Here is a 14,725-nt window from a genome sequence, read left to right as displayed (position 1 = left end):
AAAAGGAGGAATGATACATAATAAGAACAGATAGGTGGGATAGGACCAGATTGTGAAGGTCCTTAAAATCAAACCAATAAATTTATATTTTATGCCAGAGGAAATAGGGAACCATTGAAATATATTAAGTAGGAGAGTTAAATGGCTTAGATCAGTGCTTAAGGAATATTCTTTTAGCAGTGGGAAGATATTTGAGTTAGGGCAGAAAACTAGGAAGACATTGCAAGAGATTAAATAAAAGGTGATGAGGGCCAGAACTAGGGAGATGCCCATGTAAATAGAAAAAAGTGGACGGAAATGACAAGGATTGACAACTAAATGTGTTGGGTGGAACTCCAAGAAATCAAAGTAACGCTGAGAGGATGGGGTTACTCAAAGAAAAAGTTGAGATAGCAAACCTCAGAAGAGGGCCTAGGACAGATCCTTGGTGTAAACCATAATCCATGGTTGTGGCATGGGTGATAGGCAAGAAAATAAGACTAAGAAAAGTAGTCACCATGCAGGTAAGAGAAGAACAAGAGAGGTCATTGCCATGAAGACTTAGAGAAGAGAAAATGATCAGGATAGATTGGACTATAATTTCAGATATTATAGAAGGATGAGGATGGATAATAGGTCATATCCTTGGCAATTAAGGGTTAAGGTAAAATGCTTAAATTCCTGGAACATGAAAGAGAGATCTTAAATAACCCAGTCTCAAAAACTGAAATTGCACTAGATATAAAGGAAATAGCCAGGGGAAATATAGACAAGCAACATTGGTTCCAAATGCACTTACAAGTGAACTGTATCAAGCTTTTTATCATGAACAGATAATTTCCTAGAAAAAAAAAAGAAAATGAAAATGCATTCCCTGACTCCACTTATGAGACAAATATAGCCCTAATACCTAAATCAGTGAAGGCTAAAGCAAAAAAGGGGAACAATCTCACTAATGGACATTAATCCAAACATTTTAAATAAAACTCTGTTCAAAAGGCAGAAACAATATAGCCCAAACATTATTCACCATGATCAAATGGCATTTAAACCAAGGATAAGAGTATAATTCAACACTGGGAAAGCAATTAATGTAATCAATTACATTCAAAACAAAAAATAGCAATACTAGGAAAACAATTAACAAAATTAATCACATTCAATACTAAAGGGAAAAAAAATCTATGTGATTATACCAATAGAAGCAGAAAAGCTTTTGAAAAAATATAACACTTAGTTATGTAAAAAAACCACCCTAAAACAAAATCACGAAGTGCAATCAGAGTACAGTTTGGTAATGGATGGGGGAGGGCAAGCTAGTTGGATTTCAGCCAAAGCTGAAATGTAAAATAAAGGCTGAAAGATGTAAAATTTGAAGGGATAGGAAGCTTGAATGACTCAATTGCATATGAGAAAGCCAGTAAGACAGTTGGACTTGTCTTTAGTCACTCACCTCTGTAGGATTTCCATCACTACCACCACCACCATCACCACCATCACCATCACTACCATCTCCATCACCATCACCACCATCACCACCATCACTACCACCACCATCACCAACCCTACCCACTATCATCATCACCACCATCACTACCACCCACCATCACCACCATTACCACTACCACCGCAACCATTACCACTCACCATCACCACCACTATCACTACCCCCGACCATCACCACCATCACCACCACCATCATTCCCATCCTCATCATCATTATCACTCTCACCACCACCACCACCACCACACCACCATCATCACCATTACCACCATCACTAACACCATCACCACCATCACCATCACCACCACCACCACTACCACAAACACCATCATTATCATCATAACCATCAGCATCAGCGTCATCTTCATTATCATCCCTACTACCACCACCATCATCATTATTACTAGTGGCATCAGTATCATAGTAACAACAATAACAATCACTAGCATTCATATAGCACTCAGTATATGGCAGAGAGCTATTATTTTCCCCAGTTCCCAGATGAAGAAACTGAGGCAAATGGGTGTTAAGTGGGTTGCCTAGAGTTTCACCGCTAGTAAGGCTGGATTTTAACTTGGTTTTCCTAACTCCAAGTCCAGTATTCTGTGCATCACCTGGCACCTAGGCACCTAGAACTGAGGCAAATGGGTGTTAAGTGGGTTGCCTAGAGTTTCACAGCTAGTAAGGCTGGATTTGAACTCAGTTTTCCTAACTCCAAGTCCAGTGTTCTGTGCATCACCTGGCACCTAGGCACCTAGTCACCACCTACCTGTCTCTATTTCAATTCAAGGAAAGGTAAATGAAAAAAGAGGGTATGGGATCAGAAATGATTTATTAAATTGAAAAGTAATCCCTATTCCAACTCCTCCCCAGAGGAGACAAACAACCCCAGATCTGAGGCTTCTGTTGATCCTAAGATAAGGCTTAGAACCAAATTTAAAGAGTTCTATAGCAGTACAATGAAAAGAGGCACAGCAACATTCAAGCTGAAGAAAGCATTGTACCACCCAGACAAATCAATGGCTTAAGGACAAAGGCTGCAACTCTGTATAGGATAGTGAGATGAATACATCATTCAGAGTATACTGCAAAGAGCCCAGTCACTGAGCTACAATCCTGCACTGAATGGCAGCAGCTTCACACAGAAGGAGTGGCCCTTAGCACCATCAGGTAGCCCTGATTTAGTAGCAGTAACAACTGGCTAGCCCAATCTAGCAACACAGTAGCAGATGAACTTATCTAATTAAGGTACCACTCCTATTAGGAGACAACTCAGCTGAGCAGGCAGGCTGTCCAAGAGTCCATTCATCTTACTGGCCTTCTTATGTGCAATTTAGGCATTCAATCCTCCTATCCCCTCAATTTCTTGCAAAAATAAAGTCCAATCAAACAGTCAGTAGCTTGTCCATCACCCTCAAGAGAATATCATGAAGACTGTCCACAGAGAGAAAAGATATCAAGATGCTGCAGTTCTGTAGCTTTGACTTATCCTGGCCATATGTCTTCCCTATACCACCTTTGTACTTTAAATTTATGACCAATCTTCTTCCCTCTTGATCTCTGGTTGTTTTTATGGGAGAGTGTATCATTTTTAGAGGAAATCCTGTGTAATCACCATGTCTGAGATGAATGTCTTTATTAGAAAATGTTTTAAGTTTACTGGCTGGTTATTACGAGTAAGCACACTGGGAGTTGTTTGGGGTTTGTGAGCTATGGCTGAGAAGAATAGTAGCCCATAGTATTATCTCCAGAACCTTGAAAGTTGTAGCACTAACCCCTCTCCTTTGGGTAATATAACCAGCCAGTGGCAGCAAGTTGGACAAGAAAGTCTCTGCAGGGGTTATTACATTAATATGATTCTTTAAAGTACTTAAACCCAAAAAGATAGAGGAGAAAGTGCTAAAAGCTTTTCCCAAGTAATCTAGGAGCAAAAGATGATGTCACTGTGTTTTTAACCTAATTTTAGAAATGTGGGTGAGCAACAAGAGAAGAAAAAAAATCACAGACATAAGCATTGTCAGAGAGGAGAAACAATTACCTCTATTTGGTGATGACATGAAGATTTATTGAGGAAAATGCAGAGAATCAGTAAAGAAACTAATTGAGATAATCAGTATATAATATAAATCCACAGAATTGATAGCATTTTCTAGACTATATCCACATATTCCAATGGATTTACAATCTCATTGTGACAGAGATTCTCTTCAGTGATATTCAGTGAAATCTCGTCCAAACTGTCTATCCTGTGTAATTCTTTTCCATGTCTCCCCTACTCCATACATTCACTACTGGGAGTTCACCCAAAGTACTAAAGGTCTGTCTCCCTTTCTTCTAATGCTAAGTGGGTACCATTCATGCACTTTGGTTGTCCATCCTGTCACTCCTAATTTTTTGCCACATAAGCAACCCGTCTCAGGCTCCTAGTCTTTAGCGTTTTTAACAGTTATACAACAGAGTCTGCTCATACCCATCACTTGCCCTTCCATTGCCTTTTGTGATTATTTGAACATAGTTGTATTCCATGTCCCACCACCAAATAGAAAAATTGCTAGGATGTTCCTGTGAAATAGAAGAATGCTTCTTTCCATAAAAAGTTGAGGTTAAATGGAGTCATTTCCAAAGGCAGAGCACCCCATTCCCCTCTTGGTAAACTCCAGACTCTACCACTTATCTGTCTGCACTACCTGCCCAAGATAGACAGATGAATCACCAAGTTCTACAGGGGTTCCTTCTAAGTGCATGTTGAAATCTGAGCAATATGCCTCCAATCCATTTCTATACAGAAATAACAAAGTTCAGTTTAAATAACTGAAAGTGAAATTCTATTTGAAATAAATATAAATGCATATATATATGAATATATATGCAAATCAATTTACTAAGGCATGTTCAAACTACATAATTATGAATCATTCTTAATTTAATTAATAGGATCAATTTGCCAGTGATTAGAATATTCAGCATAATAAATACAATACTATGTAAATTAATTTACTGATTTCATGATACTCCATAGACTAAAAATAATTAACAAAATTTATCTACAGGAAAAAATTTAGAATCTCATGAGAAATTATGAAAAACCTACAAAGGAAGAAAACTTTTTCATTTCTTAGATAATATTATAAAGCAGTAATCACCAAAGCTTTTTTTTTTTTTACTGATTTTAAAAATAGACAAGCCCACTAGAATGAACTACATAAGAAAGAATCATTAAATTTAAAATCATTAAATTTAATAAAGCATTGTTAGTTAAACTCAAAACTATAAATTGCCTAGGTGAGAAATTCCTTATTTAACAAGATCTGCTGAAAATATTGGAAATCGTTTGACAAAAAAATTAGTTATTGACAAATATCTTATATCACATATGTTCAAAATGGATATTCAATGTAAATTTTAAGGGTCATATTACTGGTAAAAGAAAATTAGAAGAAAATAAGATCAGGAATCTTTCACAGTTGTGTTTTGGGACAGAGTTGCTTAACAAACAAGAGGCCATACAAAAATGAAAATCTATAATTTCAGTGAGGAACTTAAAAAAATTCACAGGAAATATCAGTACAGTTAGATTAAGAAGGCAAGCTGCCAAATAAAGAAAAAATTTCTATGTCTTGGTTTCTTTAGCTTCCTTCAAGACTCAGCTGATCTAGAAGAAGCCTTTTCCCGTCCCCTTAATGCTAGTGCCTTCCTTTTGTAATAGTCTTCAATTTGTTCTCTTTATAGTTTGTGTCATGGAAACCACAAACATGAACTTTGAGAGAAGAGCCTGGTGTGCTATGGTCTATGGGGTCACAAAGAATCAGATATAACTGAATGATCAAACAACAGTAGTCTGGGCATACTTGTTTGAGTGGTTTTCTTCATTAGAATGTAAGTTCCTTGAATGCAGAGATTATTTTTGCTTTTCTTTGCATCCCAAGTGCTTAGCAGAGTACCTGGTACATACTTGATATGTACTTCTTGATTTGTCTTTATAAGGTTTTTATATGCAAAATATGTAGGGAATTAACACAAATATATGAGATCAAGAGATACTCTCCATTGGATGAGAGGTGTTTATAGTTTATAAAGGAATCATAAAATATCAACAATCATAAAAAGATTACTATAAATAAATAATTAGAGAAATGTAGATCAAAACAATATGACATTGTAGTTTGTGCTCAGCAGATTGGCAAAGATAATAAAAGAAAGCGAGGCTATGTGGCAGAATAAGTACACAAATACATTATTGGTAGAGTTATGAATTAGTCTAGCCATTCTGGAAAATAATTTGTAATCATGAATTTTTTTTTTTACGAATGATCTAGTTGGTAGCACAGTGGAAAGAGCATTAGATATGAAATCAGGAAGAAAGGAGATCAAATCCAGCCTCAAATCCATCCTAATGGATCTTGGTAAGTCACTTAATAGCTCCTTGCCTCAATTTCTTTAATTATAAAAAGGGGAGAATAATACTCAGGGTTCTTGGGAATATCAAATGAAATAATATTTGTTTTTTTTTTAAGCTTAGCCTAGCAGGCATTAAATAAATACTCATTCACTTTTCCTTTTCTCTTTGATCCAGAAATGCTAGTGATTGGAACATACCCCCAAAGTGGTTTTTCATAACAGAAAAATAAAATAAAATAAAGCAGATGGACACAAGTTGGGGAATCAGCAAACAAATGAAGGCATGAGAATATAATGTAATGTTATTGTGTCATAAAAAACAATGTATCACAACAGTTCACAAAAATATGAAAAGACATGAACATATATAAGGTGAGATGAACAGGACCAAGAAAGAATGTCCTAAATGACTACATTAATATGGAGGGAAAATAATAAAAATGAGAACAAAGTTGCTCCTCATCTAAGAGAGAGGCAGGTTGGTGTTATGAATAGAATTATATCCCATCTCAGTGCCTACAGTCCGGTTAGTTACAATTTCTTGGGCTCAGTTTCCTCATCTATAAAATGAAGACAAGATCAGCCCTTACCATCACAAGGGTTTTAGGATAATTAAGTAATATTATTTAGGCAAAGGGTTTTTGCCATTCTTGACAAAGTATATAAAGGTTAGCTGCTGCTGTTATTGCTTTTGCTCCCTTTATCATTATTATTATCACTGTTTACTATTATGATCCCTGGGAAATAGATGTGATTCTCACATTTCATTGACGAAGTAGAGGACTATAGGTGTAGAACATTGCATGTAATGTCAAACTTGGCTCATATATTAGTTAATTTTGTGAAGCTGCCTTTTTTTCTCTTTGATTATTATTCTTTGTTACATGGAATGGCTTATTGGGTAGAAAACATTCTATGAACTTATTAGAAAATGAAGAAAATTGTTACATACATACATATAACTATACATACACATTTATACACACATGTATGTGTATATACCTATATGTCGTGTGTGTATATGTGTAATAACTATTAAAGATAATATGTGTATATATGTGTGTAGGTGTGTGTTTCATGCTACACCAAACCATTAAGAAGAAAGAGTTTTATAAGCAAAACCCCCAAATCTTTGAAGGAATAGAAATGTTTGGAATTTCAAGAAAAATAATGGGAGGAAGGAAAGGAGGAATGAAGGAAATCTTGTACTTCCAACTCTCACATTATATAATAAAGTAGAAATCATCAAAACTTTTTGGTACTAAGAAAGAGAAAAGATCAATGAAACAGAACAACTAAAGAAAAAAAAAATTTACTCAATAGTCCCGTATTCAATAATTTTAAAAGTATGAAGTATTTGGGAGAAGGATTTTATATTTGGCAAGAATTTACAGGAGAAGTAGAAAGCAATGTGGTAGAACTCTTCCATTTACCTAGTATCTTACAGCATAATATCATAACCTTACAATAGGCAAGCAATTGTACTAAAGTTCCAGGAGAATGAGATTGGGTGCCAGAACTCTGCTGGGCAGAGAATTCTTAACAAAGCAAAGAGGTTAAAGGAGATCACAAAAGAGGAAATGGATTATTTTTGTTGCATAGAATTGTAAAGCTTCCTGTGAAAAAAAGCTTTGTATTTCAGATGAAACAACATAAAACAACAGGCTATCTTTAGGAGCCTGGAGTGTTAGAGGGAATGCTGGGTCTGGAATCAGAAGATCTGATTTCCTAAGGCTAGATTAGTCATTGATTGGATCCAGAACCATATTTGAGTGTCATAGATTTTTAGAAGTGTTGATGACTTGTGGTGGGTGTGCTCAGCAAACCTTAATGTGCACTGGAACCAGCTGTAACTGCCTCTGTTAAATGTTCAATGGGACCCTGGAAATCAGCAAACTCTACAAATCAAGGTTACTTGATTATTTTGTTAATTGTTTAAACTTAGGAAGTGATGCAGACAATATTAATAATGCATATTCAACTTCAAAGTGAGATCTGGGTACATTTTTAGGGGAGGACAGCCAGTTTTTAATCTATTTAGCAGCACACTGGTACCTAATGTCACACACATGTATGCATGCATACATGACATACAAAGATAATGAGCATTGAATTTTTTGTTTTCATTTTAAAACTAAAATTTAGTTATTACTCTAAAAATAAGTTTAATTTGGGTTTGGTTTCTTTAGTTTGATGAATAAAATAAAGTGCCTTATGATAGAATTTTCAATAAATGTGTAGTAAAAATATTTTTGAAAATAAAATGCCCTGAGTATACATTCTAATGATGTGGGCTGTGTGTAAGCAGAACTAATTATAAATGAGGGATTTTGTGACAAAGGGAAAACATTCTTTTCTCTCTGGGAGGTGGCATTCTATTTGAGAAAATAATATGAACAAAATAATAATTGTAATGGTAGTAATTATTAGTTACAAATTGTTAATAATAATAATTATTATTAACAACTAGATTTTAAGGCATTAAAAAAACACTACAAATAGTATCTCACTTGATCCTCATAGTAACTGTAGGAATTAGGTGCTTTTATTATTCCCATTTTACAGATGAGGAAATTAAGAAAGAGCGATATAATGATTTGCCTAGTGCCAATAAACTAAGAAATGTGAGTCAGGATTTGACCCAGGTCTTCCACTATACCACCCAGCTGCTTCCATTGTATGTAAATTTGTAGTCATATTTAAAATAGACAAAAATGAATGTAGGAGTATAGAGAAACATGGAAAGATCTTTATGAACTGATGCAGAGTGAAGTCATCAGTGCCAAGAAAATAATACACATAATAATAACAATAATGGAAATGGAAATAATAGCCATAACCAAAAAAAAGTAAAAGAAACCTAACAAATTTATAAAGATCTTTGTTCTTCAGTTGTGTCTGAGTCTTTGTGACTTCGCTTGGAGTTTTCTTGGCAAAGATATTATAATGGTATGCCCTTTTTCTTAAGTTCATTTTCCAGATGCTGAAACTAAGGCAAATAGGATTAAGTGACCTGGCCAGGGTCACTCAGCAAAGTGTCTAAGGTCAGATTCAGACTCAAGTCCTACTGACTCCAGGCCCAACATTCCATCAATTGTACCACCTAACTGCTCTTATAAAGACTGAGTAAAATTCAAATGAAGTTATATGAGAAAACACCCCCAATCAACAGGTTTATTTTCAATGTATAAATCAGTTGTGTTGATTTTTTTCCTCTTTTATTTTATATTTTAACAAATATATTATGTTATATGACTTTTAATTTTTAAATTTATTTAATTTTTTTTAATTTATGGGATAAAACAAGCATTTCCATAACATAGTATAATATTTTTAAAAAGATTATTGCACATGAAACTGCAAATCTATTATGAATGATTTCATATTTCTGGAGATAATTATGATGATGTAAAAATAGAAAATATCAATAAAAATTTATTAAAAATGAATATAAGAAGCATGTTTGATATTGAGCAAGTCATTTTACCTTTTTGTGCCAAAGTGTCTTCCTCTGTCAATGAAGATATTGGATATTGGATTAAATGACCTTAATATTCCTTCTATTTATAAATCTGTAATTCTTTGATCTTAAAGATAACTCTTCATGAGGAAAATCTTAATATCAAATCTTTCCAATAATGGTATGAGATGCAAATTATATAGGCAATTAACATGTATTCACCAGATTCCCCAAGAAATCAGAGGTTAGAAGACGTAATGTTAGAAAGAATTACAAACCATTCACAACTGTATAATGTATTATTCTAAATCAATAATAATAAGAAAAATACACATAAAATACTGAAGTTTTCTCTCCTACTCATTAAGTTGGTAAAGATGAGAAGAGATTTAAAAGTCAATATTGGAATGGGTGTGGAAAGGAAGGCAAATCTACTGTTGATGGAGCTATGAATTACTCTAGCCATTCTGGAAATAGGAACATGCTAAAAAAAGTAATAAATATTTCCATATTTTTAAAATCCAAAGATCTGAATAGCAAACATATATTTTGAGTACGTTCAAGAGAAAATGAAAAATCTCAAGCACATCAAACTTCGCATAACAATGCTTTTGGGGGGAATGTCAAGGAACTGGTAAGAACGTAGGCTTCCAAAAATATGGGGGTATTTTTTAAGTATCCTTAATACTAAAGTATTAGGTATATGAATATAATGAAATTTTATTAAGCAGTGAAAAATAATGACTAATAAGAGAAGACTAGGAAGAACTATATAAACTGATACAGTGGGAAGTAAAGAAAAATAGGTATACAAATGATCTGAAGACTACAGCAGTATAAATGGAAAGAACAGAAACTCCCAAACTGAATTCTCCATAATGATTATATCCATATATATAAGCTATTTCTAAAAACTAAAAGGAAATATTCCTTGCCCTTTAAAGGAGATACTTCTTGTCAGAGGTAAACAAATTCAAAGAAGTACAAAGTAATTTCAAAAAATTTTGCTAACAATATGGGAGGTTGGGTAACATCCAGGAAAGGAAGCCCTACCAGAAATGGGGTTGAAGACCAGGGACTCTAGGAGATAAATACTCTAGGGTTAGATTATGCCCATTTTACAAATGTGTTAAACGGGTCTCAGGGAAGATAAGGGCCTGACCCCAGGCTAGGAAGAGAATGGAATAGAGAAGATAGGGAATTTTTTTTCTTTTTTGCAACTTTTATTCATTGGCCTCTAGAGCCAAGCATATAACATATAATTCTGCTGCATGGCAGAACCCCATTTGCTTGAAGACAACTATCATATTCTCCCTGAATCTTTATTTTCACAGTTGAAACATCAGCACTCCATGAACCAAATCTCATCTAGTGTAATACTAAAGTTCTGGACTATCCTAGAGGTTATTTTGGGATGTTTTCTGAGAGCATCTTGCTCATCGTTTCCCATAGAACAATAATAATGCATCAGAATTATATATCTTACAACATATCATAAGCTCTTTCATTATAACTATTGAAGTCTCTTTAGTGGAGGCTTTCATTTTTGCAGGGATTGCCCTAGGTAAGTGCTTCCCCTCTCTGGAAAGTCTGCCAGTGTAGAAAGTACTGGAAAGGGCTCTAGTTCTAAGTGATGGCCAATCAAGGATTAACTGAGTTATGTTCAGAGATATTCAGCCCCAGATGACTCATGGAGTAGGGAGTCAGACCCACTGCAGGAAGGAGATATGGAACAATTCATTTAATTTGAAAAGCCATAGGCTTATGAAATACTTGCTTTGTGTCAGAGGTGGAAATCAGGAGAGTTTCTGCCTTCAAGGAGTGTTCAGTCTCCTAAGAAGCTGTGACATGGAAGCAAGTCAGGGACTCAGGAAATGGCATAGCCACCCTTTGGATCTAAATGTTTTGAATCTAATTTCAGTCCTTCATCTCTGAGTTGAGATCCTCATTCCAAGTTTCCTGATTTCCCGTTTATTCCTTCTCTCTCTAATTTTGATCCATTCTCTATGTTCAGTACCTCATTCTTAAACAATTCTTTATCCTCAAGTCCACCACACTGTTTTCAAGGGTACACTAAGTCTGTGTGCCCAAAATATATCTTCCCTGCCTTCAATCATATTGAAAAATTTCCTGCTACCCCTTTTGAAGTTTACCCAAAGTACTTTAAAAATATTTTATTTAATATTTAATTAAATTAAAATAATTTAATATTTGTATAATAATATATTTAATAACATTAAATAATTAAATATTTAATTTTAAAAAATATTTTTAATGTTTAAAGACACAATCCTTCTTCATCAAAAAACATTGTTTCCATTTTTATGGTTTAACAAGAAGAACAAAAAGGAATAAAAATAAGCTGCTTGAGGAAATGAGTAATAATCTAAGCAAAAGAGTAACAACATTTCCAGGAAAGCTCTGTAAAGAAACTTGAATATAAGGATAATGAGGCTTCCCAAGAAGAAATAAAGAAATTTGAAGAAAATCACATTTTGACTACACAACACGATACATGTCAGCTTCAATTTCTTCATCTGTAAAATGGGATTTAAAGCGATCTCCTCTGGTTTGTGTAAAGTGAAAATTACAAGTAAACCAGAGAATCTACCATGCCCTCAACTACCTCCCCAGCCACATAGCCACCCAACAAATTTAGATTGTGCCTATCTTGAAGAGATTTAAAAAAAAAAAAACAATATAGATTTGGAGCTATCATTGGAGTTGGGGAAATGCAAAATTCAGTCAAGAAATGTTCATTTGTTGGATGCCCATTTTCTGTTCAGAAGGAAAGACACTGAAAGGCATAGAAGACAATGTGCACATTGGTCCATTGTCTCAAAGAATTTGTACCCAGATAGGTAGATAAGTGGAGGTGTAGATAACTTGGAGGCAAGTAAGAATTTCATTGAAAGAACAGTCAAGCATGTGAAGAGGATGAGGATAGAAAAACCAAACTGGATCTTTGAATTGGGCAACATTGCTGGTGACCTTTGAGGGAATTTTTTTTTTTGTCTGTTTAATTGCCTGCTCTTATTGCTTTATTTAGGGAACAGTGTCCAGACTGATAAATGATGGCAAATTCTGAATTTGCATATTAGTATTCAGAACACTTCTCTTCCACAAACTGTGAAATGTATCTTTAAATTCCTAGTTCCTTAAGATTTAAATGGGAGCATATAAGCACTTATTTAAGACCTACTATGTGCCAGACACTGTGCTAAACACTTTTTACATATATTAGATCATTTGCTCTTCATAATAAACAGGACACATAGGAGCTATTGTCATAAAATCCATTTTACAGTTGAGGAAACAAACCCAGAGACCTTAAGAATACAATGTCTATCTGCCTATATTTGAACTCAAGTTATCTTTGGCTCTAGAAAGCTGTAAGCAGATGTAAGATGACAAATGTTTAACAATTGTCTCTCTGAAATACAACACACTTTTAAGTTGATTTTGTATCATTAACATCTTTTCTATCATATTCTTAAGTCTAGACAATCAACAGGACAATAAATCCAACCCTGATTTGTGATATTTGCTCATTTCCAAGGTATAAATGCTCACACTAAAATTTAACACACTAAAAAATTTAACAATCAGCTCTGGAGATGATAAGAATTGAGCTCCAGAACACCCCTGAACTGACAGAATCTTAGAGGTGCTAATGTAGAAAAGCTTCCCCAATTCAAGAAGAATGTCAATATTTGCTGAATAGAATTAAATACATTCCCCACTAGCACACTTTCTCTTGCAAAAAAATTGCTTTTGTCTATCTTGAAAGAACCCAGAGAGGCAGCATGATTCAATAGATAGTATTCTGAACTAGGAGGTATGAAGATCTGAGTTCAGCTCCTGCCTCAGACTCTAACTATATTTCTAACACTGAGCTAATCCCTTAAATATCTATGCCTCAGTTTCCTCAACATAAAAAGAAATTAATGCCCCTAATTATTTTTTCTTCTGCTATAAATCTTTGATCCTAGGAACCACACACACACACACACACAACTAGTTATAATACAGCATGAAGTAAAAAGCAACTTTATTTTATGCAGTTCAACATTTATTGAGTACCTACTATATACCAGACATTCAGCAGAGTACTGAGGACACCAAACAAAAATATCCCTCCACATGCCATCCTGCCCAAAGTTTTAGAGAAAGCTAATGAAGGTTTACCTGTTTGGAAGTCTGTCCCAAAGGTCCCTCCTCAAATGGATCTCTTTCTTCTCTTTAATAATGAAATTCAGTATTTCAGTCTCGTACATTTCATCTGGATGCATGCAAAGGATGAAAGCTACAAATGTAGAGTGATTAGCAGAGGTCTGCTGATATGTAGGGAAACTATGAGAACTGAATTTCTCAATCACACACATACCCAAGGGACGAGAGAGAAAATCAAAGTGGAATCTAAGTCCTTCCTCATTCTGTCCTGTGCACAGACTGTTTCTTTATGATGTTAGGTGATTTCAGAAGCCTGATTCTCTCCTTGAATTTGTCAGAATGATGAATGACCACTTTACCCCAGTGATTGCTTCCAAGTCAGACAAAGGCTAGAAAGAGAAGAGAGAGATAAGTTTTATCTGTGTGGTACTACTGCTTAGGATCACTCAATTATACCTATCCTTACCCATACTCACCCATATCCATTGATCTACCCACCTACCTATTTATCCATTCATCCATCTACCTATCTATCCACTATCCATTCATCTACCCATTTACTCATCCACTCACCCTTCTATCCATCCATTTATCTACCCATCCACTCACCTATCTATCCATCCAATAAATATTTTTAAACTATGAAAAATGCTGTTTGGAGAGGGGAGAGATTTGGTGTTTAGAAAAAACAGTCCTTCATAGAACTTAGAGTATCACAAAGTAAAGTTCTTAACATTTTTTGTGTGATCAAATCCTTTCATAATTGAATGAGGTATTTGGATCCCTTTTTAGCTTCGTGTTTTTAAAGTCATAAAATAAAATATATAATTATAGGCAAGATTAATTATATTGAAACAGTTATCACATTTTTAATTCTCTGATTCAGGTTTTAAAATGTAATTAATATAACTATAGCAGACCATTGCATGACCAGAGCATTCGAAAGAGGCAAAAGATATATCTGTGAAATGAGAAGGGGCTAGCTATTACCAGGAAAACTTCCTGGATGAGACTGGACTCTAAATGATGGAGACGATGAGGCAGAAATGAAAAAGCATTTCATAGTTAGGGAGCAGTGTGAGTCAGTTAATCAATCAGTACTAAAATATCACCATTACTATCATTGTAACAATTGTCACCTTTGTTATCAGCATTAACATATGCACTGAATCCACTGGGGTTGACCTTACCCCAGGAATGCCTGATTCCTG

At 34.7% G+C, this 14,725-nt stretch overlaps 1 protein-coding gene across 1 annotated transcript in view; it reads right to left on the bottom strand.

Moving 5' to 3' along the window:
* MSR1 (macrophage scavenger receptor 1) overlaps positions 1–13,760 on the bottom strand; it is a 75,193-nt gene extending 61,433 nt beyond the window's left edge. The window contains exon 1 of the mRNA XM_003772828.3: positions 13,530–13,760. The gene's annotated coding sequence lies outside the window, so the exon portion shown is untranslated. The remainder of the gene's footprint in view (positions 1–13,529) is intronic.
* Positions 13,761–14,725: the final 965 nt, after the last annotated feature.

Source organism: Sarcophilus harrisii, chromosome 6, assembly GCF_902635505.1.
Source record: "Sarcophilus harrisii chromosome 6, mSarHar1.11, whole genome shotgun sequence".
Lineage (NCBI taxonomy): Eukaryota > Metazoa > Chordata > Mammalia > Dasyuromorphia > Dasyuridae > Sarcophilus > Sarcophilus harrisii.
Note: the sequence above shows the minus strand (reverse complement) of the source record. Positions and strands in the feature narration are given on the sequence as shown.